This window comes from Cyprinus carpio, unplaced genomic scaffold (genome assembly GCF_018340385.1).
Source record: "Cyprinus carpio isolate SPL01 unplaced genomic scaffold, ASM1834038v1 S000006480, whole genome shotgun sequence".
Taxonomy (NCBI): domain Eukaryota; kingdom Metazoa; phylum Chordata; class Actinopteri; order Cypriniformes; family Cyprinidae; genus Cyprinus; species Cyprinus carpio.
The window spans coordinates 70,597-82,079 of NW_024879155.1; the positions used below are offsets into that span (position 1 = coordinate 70,597).

General features: G+C 39.7%; 1 pseudogene; it reads right to left on the minus strand.

The window, feature by feature from the left end:
- Window positions 1-1,620: 1,620 nt before the first annotated feature.
- On the minus strand, window positions 1,621-4,910 carry LOC109065944 (annotated as a pseudogene).
- Window positions 4,911-11,483: the final 6,573 nt, after the last annotated feature.

The following is an 11,483-nucleotide window of genomic DNA, read 5'->3' on the forward strand; positions in this document are numbered from 1 at the left end:
GCTATTACAAGTCAATAAACCTGTTGCTCATTCAGTGCCATGGCCGCTGACGATATTTATTTGCTATCATCTCTGTGCTCTCTGCTCTGCGTCGAGTCTGAATCTGACCACTAAAACCTTTAAGAGTAAACGATTCATTTATATTATTATAAAAATGGGAGAAATGTAAATCGCGGTTTGGCGGTGTCCCTCACTGGTTTCCATAGAAACATGACACGTACTTGCGACTGCACATGCGTGCTAGCTGGATCAACCTAAAATATGCTTTTTAACGCAATTTGAGCGTCATAGAAATATTCATGTGACAGTTCACCTCAGGTTTTGTTGCTGATTTGAAATATATTAAATATGAGTGTGTCCAGTCTGTAAGCATTATTACCGTGCGTGCACTTGCATTAACTCTGAGTCTGCGCGCTCTGTTTCTGACGGCAGAGAGAGAGAGAGATCGCCTTTTTTCTCACGCTTTTCTTTTCCTAATTTTACAAGTTGCAAGAAGCGCAAGTCAAGTGGAAAAAGGACAGTATACTGCTAGATATACAACTCTTGAAAGTTCACAGATTGATTTTTAATATAAACTCCGCCTGGATTTGTCCCCAAAGAAGAAAGTTGTATATACCCAGGATGCCTCGGGCGGTGAGTAAACACGCAGCCTAATTTTTGGGTGAACTAACCCTTTAGAGAGTCCGACGTTGTAAACCCAGAGGTTGTGGGTTGGAGTCCTCAGGTCCAGCAGGAATTGTTGGTGGGGGGAGTGAATAACCAGCTCTCTCTTTACACCTTCAATACCATGACTGAGTAGACCCTTGCGCAAGGCACTGAATATGGCTGGAATATGGCTACATGGCTGCCCACTGCTCCTCGGGGTTGTATGTTCATACTGGGTCGTGAACACTTGGATGTGTTAAATGCAGAGCACATATTCCGAGTATGGGTCACCATACTTGGCCACACGTCACTTCACTTCACAATGTGAAATGTAATCGTAAGCCAGTATAAGATCGGATCAAATTGTGACCAAAAAATAAAAATAAAACATGAGAGTAGCAGATGTTTGACCTTAGATAAAACATAGTTGACTCAAAAAGAAAGAAAATTCTCTCACTTCATGTCATTCCAAATCTGTAAGGCTTGCTTCTGTGAACCACAAAGCAGGGCATTTTAAAGAATGGTAGCCGCCATTGACTTTCATTGAGTAGAGTACATGATTTTTGACTTTTGGGTGTAAACGGTATCCCTTTAAAACATTAAGGTTTGTGTTTCCATGTCTTTTTGTTTTTTTATAATGAACGTGAAGTAAACATAACATTTTACATTTTAAGGAGTTTTAAAGATTCTATCCATTTACATAAGAACAAAAACATCTGAAACACTCTTCTAAATATGTTTTCTGCAGAACAAAAGCAAAACTTGTTTTGTATGAGTTTGGAATGACATGAGGATGAGTAAACGATGACTTATCCCCACCCTAACTGTGTTAGATAACCTGTACAAGTTAAACCGGTAAACCTCACTCAATGTCAATTGCACAGAAACATAAGATATGATGGTGTTAGACATCAAGTACAATATTCAAAGAAATAAAACCAAATCCTTTCAAAACCTAACTGAAAACAAACAAATAAACCAACAAAAGTCTTCATCCAGGGTCTCTTAAGAGGTACTTTAATGCTCTGCACTGTCCCCATGTTGCCCCCAGAAAATTGAGCTTGTTCTTTTCAAACAAGGGTTTGATCAAGCATAACAGCCGAACATAATGGTGTTTAATAGTTTACGAATATCAGCAGGTCAGCATGATGCTGTGCATATTTCTCCACAGTCTTATAGTCTGCACAGGGTTACGTTGGTGCACCAGGAGCAGGTCTTGGTGTACACAGGGGTTCTCTCGATCTTGTTCCCGAATGTCAAAAGGTCTTGAAACCCTCGTGTTTTGTTGGAGTGAATTCCAAGTGCCTTGAAGCACATCCCATTGTAGACGTCATCAATAGGGAAGAAGGGTATGTAAAGGAAACGTGGTAAAGAGATGGAACACAGGTTTCCAGAAAAGATGAATCCACCGCCACCAGCATAAGGAGGGTAAGTACCTTCATAGAATGACTGAGGAACATAATATTTGATTTTAGGGTCCCGTAATGGGTTGGCCTTAGAAATGATCTGCCCAGTGTACAATGCCATGGCCTGTTCGGGCTCCAGAGACTTCAGATGATTCAGTATCGCTAGAGTGTTAGCAAAAACATCATCGTCACCCTTAAAAATGAAAGACGCATGAGGACAGTTATCAAGCATCCACTTGAAGAACACATGCTCCTTTAGAGTCAGGTTGTAAAAGGATTCATGAAAATCCCAGACGAGAATGTCTTGAAACTGCTGAGCTTCAAGTGAAACCAGTTTGTCGATCTTGGGATCATCCGCAGATGATCGGCCCAGCAGAAAGACAGTTCGTACTTGAAGTCCATTGTCATACAAGCCTTCTCTTCCCCAGGTCTCACGGACTGCTTGGCGGCTCTCGAAGTGCCCCGGGATGGATTTGATCGCAAAAAGGAGGAAAATTGATCCTCTCCGTTCTCTGACATACACTTGTCAGGCTGATCGATAAGAAGCAGTGGGTCTCGACACTCCATGCCTCTAAGGAATTTTGCATAAAGTGGAGGGTATGAATGAACATCTTGAATGTTGGTTTGTATCAACTCAAAACTATCAGGCTGACAGTGAAACTTATGTGGGCCTTTCTGTGTTTGATTGTCAGTGGAATCAAACTGCCTAAGGAGAGAATGAAACTTCCGGTTCCAGAAAGCACCATTTTTGGGAATGTCTTTTCTAAAAGTCTCAGAAATTGTAAGGTGTGGAAGTTCATATGGCATAACACTATGGGTTTTCTTTTTGATACTCCTGACAGCTACAGTTGTAGGTTTTCTTGGTGTGGAATCTGGAACCGAAGTGATCTTGGCCAAGTCACTTTGTTTGTGTTCCACATCCTAAGTTTGGAAAAGAAAAATGACAAGACAAAAGCTGCTAGCTAGTGCTACGATGAGTAATTTCATATACTTCTTTTTCATTTTACAACAACTCTGTTTAGAGAAGTGAACTCTTGAGAAACAAGTAAGGATGTTGGTTTTTACAGGAACTGGTGGGGATTTACACAACGGAATGTACTTGAAGCACTGCTCTGTCTCTTGATTTGTCCTTGTGGAATCGAAGTTAGCTGATCATACATTTGCTTTTTATAGGCAGAACAACATGCATCTTCTACTGAATTCAGTTCCTTCGATTAAATTCCCATTGATATCAAATTGAGCTGTGAGCCTAGCAGACAGAAGAAACAGTAACACTACTGAGATCACAAAGTGACAGTGAAACAGTTTATTTGTTTATATGAAGACATTACATAGCATACCAGATAACACCAAATGACTTCCTGTAGGAAATTTATGTGGTTTGTGTGGGTGAAGAATGCTGTCTGTCACTTACGAAAAGGCAAGTTCACTGAAAAAAGAAAATTAAATCATCATTAATTCAACCTCATGTTGGTCCAAAGCATTTATTTCTTCTTTCATTGTATGGACAAAATAACAAATTTTTCAAAATATTATCATTCATGCTTCAGAGAAGTCAGTCAGTCAGGCATAGAGGATGGAACAACATGAGTGTGAAACTGAAACTGGGCTAAGGCTGTCAATGCCAACATCACCTTACAGAAAATGTAGTATTACTATGACTAGCATGTTCTTATTGTTTGCATAATTAAAAGACATCATTTTTTGTATGTGGATCTAAAATTAAACAACCTTTTAATTTATTGGAAAATTGGTCTCGGTGATTAATTAAAACACCACAGGTGAGTAGTAGCCTACATTCCAGTCCCCTGAGGACACTGCATTAAGCTCAGGGAAAGATAATGCACAGCACCTGAGAGAAAGTGTGCGCTATGATCCATTTCGATAGTAGATGGATCATTGACCTTCTGGAGGTGTATTCAGAATGTTATTGATCTGACATTTGATCTATGAAGGTCCAAGCCCTACACCCTGATCTATTGCTTCAGCATTTGTATACAGCAAAACATAATTTTTGCCTCATTTTTAATTAATAATGCAGATAAAAAAGGCAGATTGTGGCCATATCCCAAAGCCTTTCCATTTGTGTAACAAGTATAAACCACAGTAATCAACTTTGATTTCTACCTATATGTCTTGACTCATTAGTTGATTTAAATATTAAACATGCTTCCCAAAAATTAAATAAATAAGCAAAATAACCTTTTTATTTCCAAATTTTACATGTGTAGGACAGTTTGAAATAATTTTGGTGGAATAATGCCTGCTGCTTCACTTACTGTTTTGTGTTAAAAGTACACATTATATACAATGCAGCATTATTCCTTTCTTAACACCTAACCTACCTAGACTACATATACATGCGTCCAAGAAGACAGTGCACTATTTTTTTTTTTTTTTTCCTTTTTTTTTTCCAGATAATTCCTGAAACAGATATAGACACTAGTTTAGAAACTGCACTGATTTTGTATTTTCATGGAAAACTAACAAATTAACTTTTATAACTAAAGCATAGTTTCCACCAAACTACCAAAATAAGAAGAAGGAAAGAAAGAAAGGTATACTGTTTTTATACTAATTCATTGCAGTGTTAACAAATATATCTATAGGAGCCTAATAATTGAGGTTACTAATACTAGGCTACTCGACACTTGCCATCATGACAAATTCTTTATTAAACTGTCAGTTTGATTGAAAATGATACTACCGTTGAACATTTCTCAAGAATTTGAGCATAACAATGAGAAAAGGCATAGACTTACCGTGTGAGCGTCTATTAACATTCTTAGTCCAAACTGATGGTCTCGACAAAAGTAAAACACTTTGCAGCCACACTACGGATGTAAGCAAAAACGACTCCCCCTTTTTTTCCATCAGCACCTGTGTCTATGATTGGTGCTCATCAGCCAAGACACCTGGAGACTTGCAGTCTCAGACACTTGCGCTTCCAGTAGTGACAACACTTGCAGTCTTTTTTGTTGTTTATTTTGTTCTGTTTATTGATACTTATTGTTTGAAATCTCTCAACGTTTTACAACAGTAGCCAAGTGGTAAAGACAAGGAAAAAAGAAACTAAATTACGACGTCACCTCTACCTGCGACGTAACTTGCAATCGACCCAAATCGTGCGTGCTGCCAATGGAGGTAAGACGCTGTAGTGGTGATTAAACAATTAAAACTAATTTAGTAGGCTACTATAACGTACAGGGTCCTGCAAGAAAATGACAAGACCCGCAAATCCGCGGCCACGGAACAGCAGAATATGAACGCAATGCACAAAGTCTCTCGTAAGCGTTTTTGCATCCCGTAGAAAAAACAACATAAACACTTAATACAAATATGAACGTGCATTATGAAAGGCATTAAGTTATATTAAAAGCATCAACTCCGTACAGGCAAGCAGACGAGTCCAGAACGCAATGCGTTAGCTAATTTTTCCTCCCATAGAAAATCTTTATTAATAAAACACGTAATGTAGCTTAATGGACAAAGACAATGATATAGGCTAAAAGAGCTGTAGGAGGTTTATTCTATATGGAAAAACGCTTAACGCGAAACTTTGCGTGTTGCATTTATTCTGGGCTCACCTGCTTGCCTGTACATAGCCTATTTAGTTATGTATATTTTAATAATGAAGAAGAGCATATCCATGGGTTCCAAAGACGTCACTTCCGCTTTGCCCGCGGCTATATTTGTGTGTCAAACCGGCATCAAAACCACAGCACATCTCTAAATGAGACTGAAAAAAAATATTCAAAAGCAGAAAATTCACTCATCAAAAGCCCTTATATATTCTTTTTTGAAAAAGAAGTCCAACAGTATATCCAAACTATTTAATCTTCCAAAAAGCTTAAGGCATTTAAAACAGTTAATTTATTTAATCGTTAATTTTGTTTTGTTAAAGCTTGTCGTTTTGTATTATTTATTATTATAATTATACGTATGTAAATGGTGCTTGCATGTAATGTCACCTCTTTGTATGAAATGTTGATATTCTCTGTACTTTTATTTTTGTTACCTTGGCATTAATAATATGTAAGTTTAAGTGAGTCTACAATTATCAGCTGTGTTTCTTTTGGTAATGGTCAAAGTCTAGAGTAGTCATGCTAGTTAGTGAATTATCAGCTAAAGGGCTAACAGCTGGTTAGCTAACACCAGCACTCTAGCTTGCAGATAACTAACGTTAGAGTTAATATTAGCCATGGATATTTTTGTTTTGTTTTAGAACAAGGTATGACCTTCATGTAAGTTATTCCATCCAACTCATTTGCATCTCTTAAGCGCATTCATGAAAATACAGCTAGACAAAATGCAAATGGCCACATGCCTTTTCTAATCTAAAAAACAATAGACTACCACACAAGTTTAATTGTCATATCATACGATATTTGAACACGATCAGAAGAGATTAGCTTTTTGTAAGGCACAGTAAGTATTTGCAAATTATATTATTATATTATGCTACATTTTTTTAGTTAACAGGTCAGTCATTCCCAGGTTCTGATCACAAAAGCAACATGTCCATGGATAGTGGTGCAGGTGGAAGGGACAGTGGTGATGGCACATTGCATGGCAGGGTTAGGAGAGGTTTTTTTTCCCATGCTTCGGCATTGATGTGCATAGTTTTGACTGCTGTTGACAAGAGAGAAGGACAGGCATGCACTGAGAAGCCATGCACATGGACAAAGCCGAGCACGAAAAAAGTGAAGTACGATGACGTGAGTTGTCTAACATCTTCACTAACAAGGAAAAAAAGTTGCAATTCAAGACCATTTGGCACACGGAGACCATCTGCTGATGAGTTCAAGTTGTTCTGTGCACAGCTCCACCAAAGTGAAGGCCAAGAGGCAAAATCCCAAGAAAAGTGCAATCGTCTCTGTCATCGAAGGTCACTCCCTCAGATACATGCACAAGACTGTACTTATTGGATCTGCCATCACCTCGACCCGCTCTGAGCAATGCAAATGAAAAACACTTCCACAAGTCTTGTCTGAAGCTGAGCAGAGTACCAAAAGATTTGGACATGTTTAGAGTGCAAGAAGCTCCTTTAGGTCATCAACTTTTGTTTGCAATAAACTTTCTGAACAATTTTACAGAGATATTTCAAATGTCTCATATACATAAATGTTAAAAATGATGTCCAAGTACAAATGAAGCTTGATCTTTGCTCAGTAGTACGTTATTGATATTAATAAAATTAAAAAACGAAATGTTTTTTCTTTTTTTCTTTGATCCTTATGGTCATGTAATCGTGTACACATTCATCGGACAACACAATCATACATATTAAAATACAATAGATTGCACACTGTGCAGTGCACAGGAAAACTATTTAATAATTGGTTCTGCATTGTAGTACGGAGTTTACAGGAGTATGTAATCAAACCATAGGATCCAAAACTGGAAAAAGGTGACTAATTTATTTTACTGTAGGAAGGAATAGTTGAATTTTATCTGTTTTACATTGTAGAAAGCAACTACTGTCTGTCGTTTCTGTGGGGACAACAGATGGGCAAAACTTGCAAAGAGCACAACAAACTGTCACCATCTTGTCAAGTGAGGTAGGTTGTCCTTTAGTGGCCCCTTGGCAGAGAGACAGAGGCATGGTGGTCTGAAGGGATAGTGTATTGTTCCTGACCAGGCCAATGACTCCTTCCACATGGATCCTGACAGCAGCAAGTCCCCTTTGTTGCTTCTAGTTCCAGTGGATGCAGTTGCTGCTTGCCTTTGATGAATGCTGGTATTTTCAACTGTGCACGATACAGGCCTACTGTATCTTTGACAATGAAGCCTCTATCTGCAAGAATGACATCTCCCCGTGATAATTTCTCAAGATATCCACAGTTTTCTGTTATGTGCTTGTCGCTTGTTTGTCCACCCCAGCTTTCTGACACAAAGGACATAACACCTTATGGTGTTATTGAAATCAAATATTATACAGTGTTGTGATGCTTGTACTGAGAGAATGTCTGTGCATGAGCACTCAAATATTTCAAAACAGTCAATGATAGAAGTGCAATTGTTAAAGTTATCCCTGAAACACATGGGCAGACTGAGCTGAATTTGTTGTTTTGATGGCCAGTATAGATGTGGTGACAGTCTAACATGACATCTAATGTACTATTAAATATTCTGAAAGCACTTGTCTGAAAAAAAAAAATAGACAAAGAAATATAAAGGTCAATTAAGCCTCATTCTCATCAGTGTTAACACAAGGCTATGAAAGGGACTCAGTCTTGGACTACTTTGGACTAGGAAAGTAAAGACAACCATTAATTTTGTATAGCTTGGAAGGCCTGTGAGTTCCTGTACCATGTCATTGTTTCCTTTAAAGGCCTCTTCATTTAAAGAAAGCTCATCAACTTTGCCCTATAGACTATAAACCTCAGCTCTAAGTTGTGTACACTCATTTTTCAGTGCCTCGACTGTAGCTTTGCAAGCTGCATTCGAGCATGGTCCCAAAATGTCTGGGCTATGAATGGCCTGGGAGTAATTGTTGGGAGTAATTGTTCTCATTGTGGTGAACAGGGGACTAGGTTCGACCTTCATGTAGATAGGTTTTCATATACGTACCTTGTTCTAAAACAAAACAAGAACATCTATGGCTAATATTAACTCTAACATTAGTTATCTGCAAGCTAGAGTGCTGATGTTAGCTAACCAGCTGTTAGCCCTTTAGCTGACAATTCAACAATGTCTTAAATGTATTCAATGCATGCATTCTGCCTGTGCAATGTTAATACGTTGAATATGTACCTAGTAGATAGGTTTTCCATCCAACTCATTTGCATCTTTTAAGTGCATTTATGGAAATACGTTGTGCTCATCATGCACGCATTCTACCTGTACTCCCACTGAGACATTGCCTGACACTGACTGTGTCTAGCATCATCAATGCCACTGAGGATGACACCCATTCTGATGTTGGCTGCTAGTGGTCCCTTCTGATTAACGGCAACCATTTATTCCACCTATCTAACTCCTTTGGGATTGAGTAAAACTGTAGTTCGGGATTTCTCTGACGACTGTTGTTACACCCAACAGCACAACATATACCGGGCATGTTGTAATTTTTGTGATCCTTCTGTGAGTGCTTCGTTAATCTTTCTCTGGCAGCTGTAACCATAGACTTAATACAGGTAGCGCAGCTGTGACCAGACACAAAAATGGCGGCGATAAAACACAGTGATGTCACATGGAACCCATCAATTGAGTTTTAACATCTTAGTCCATTATACCACGTTTTGCGGTATTGGAGGAAAATACTATAGGCTAAACATTATACATTATATTAATAAACTGTATATTGAATTTGATATAGCATCTTAATAGATAACCTACATTAAGCCATATTAAGTGTTTATGTTTTCTATGGGAGGAAAATGCTTAATGAGAGAATTTGCGCTTTGCGTTCTTCTGCTGTTCTGTGGCCACAGATTTGTGGGTCTTGTCTTTTTCTCCTACTTGTAGACTTGTAGGACCCTGTATCAGAATCAGAATCAGAATGAGGTTTATTGCCAGGTATGTACACACATACGAGGAATTTGTTTTCGTGACAGAAGCTCCGCAGTGCAACAGAATGACAGCGACAGAACAAAAAACACATAATAAAGAATAAAAAAAATACAAAAAAATAAAAATAAGTAGGTAAGGAATGACAATATACAAATTGACAATTGTTTGGCAGGTATATTACAAGAGCAGTTGTGTATGTACAGGTATATTTTGTGCAAAAAAAATTTAAGGTACACTAAGTATGTGTGTTAAATAAGTGTATGTGTATGTAAATATAAATAGTGTAGTGTCTTCCAGAGTTATTATCAAGTGTTCATTAGATGGATTGCCTGAGGGAAGAAACTGTTCCTGTGTCTGGTCGTTCTGGTGCTCAGTGCTCTGTAGCATTGACAAGATGGCAACAGTTCAAAGAGGAAGTGTGCTGGATGTGAGGGGTCCAGAGTGATTTTGCCAGCCTTTTTGCTCACTCTGGATAAGTACAGTTCTTGAATAGAAGGGAGGGTTGTACCTGAGCTGAACCAGACAGTTACTGAAGTGCAGAGGATGGATTCAATGATGGTGGAGTAGAACTGTTTCAGCAGCTCTTGTGGTAGATTGAACTTCCTCAGCTGGCGAAGGAAGTACAGCCTCTGCTGGGCCTTTTTCACAATGGAGTCAATGTGAATGTCCCACTTCAGGTCCTGAAAGATGGTTGTGCCCAGGAACCTGAATGAATCCACTGCAGCCACAGTGCTGTTCATGATGGTGAGTGGGGGGAGTGCAGGGGGGTTTCTCCTGAAGTCCACAATCATCTCCACTGTTTTGAGCGTGTTAAGCTCCAGGTTGTTGAGAGTGCACCAGACAGCCAGCTCTTTAACCTCCTGTCTGTAAGCAGACTCGTCACCGTCCTGAATGAGGAATGAGTGTGGTGTCATTTGCAAACTTCAGGAGCTTGACAGAGGGATCCTTAGATGTGCAAATCGTTAGTGTACAGGGAGAAGAGCAGTGGGGAGAGAACGCAGCCCTGGGGAGCTCCGGTGCTGATTGTACGGGTGCTGGATGTGTATTTTCCCAGCCTCACTAGCTGCTGCCTGTCTGTCAGGAAGCTGTTGATCCACTGAAAGACGGAGGTGGGCACGGAGAGCGGAGTTAGTTTGGGCAGGAGGAGTTTTGGGACGATCGTGTTTAAAGGCCGAGCTGAAGTCCCACAAACAGGATCCTCACATAAGTCCCTAGTCTGTCTAGGTGTTGCAGAACATAATGCAGTCCAATGTTTACTGCATCATACACAGACCTGTTTTTCGCTCTGTAGGCAAACTGAAGAGGATCCAGTAAGGGTCCAGTGATGTCCAGTGATGACCAACAGGCCTCAGCATGTTAGGTCAGGCCACACCCACTCCACCACCACCATCACACTTAACACCGGCGTACCACAGGGCTGTGTGCTGAGTCCATTCCTCTACTCCCTCTACACCCATGACTGCAAGCCTATGCATGGATCCAACTCCATCATTAAGTTTGCAGACGACACCACGGTGATTGGCCTCATCAGTGACAACAATGAGACTGCCTACAGGGAAGAGGTACAGCACCTGGCCACATGGTGCGCTGACAATAACCTGCTCCTTAACACCAGTAAGACAAAGGAGCTCATTGTGTGACTTCAGGAAGAACAAAGGAAGCACGCATGACCCCATCCACATTAACGGGATGGTTGTTGAACGTGTCTCCAGCTACAGTACTAAATTAGTTTTAATCGTTTAACCACCACAGCGTCTTGTCTCTACTGATAACACGCACGATTTGTGTCGATTGCACGTGACGTCGCAGGTAGTGGAGAGTGCAAGTGGTGATTGCAATTGACTTTGTAATTTAGTTTTTTTTTTCTTGTCTTCACCACCTGGCTACTGTAGTAAAATGGTGAGAGATTCAAACAAA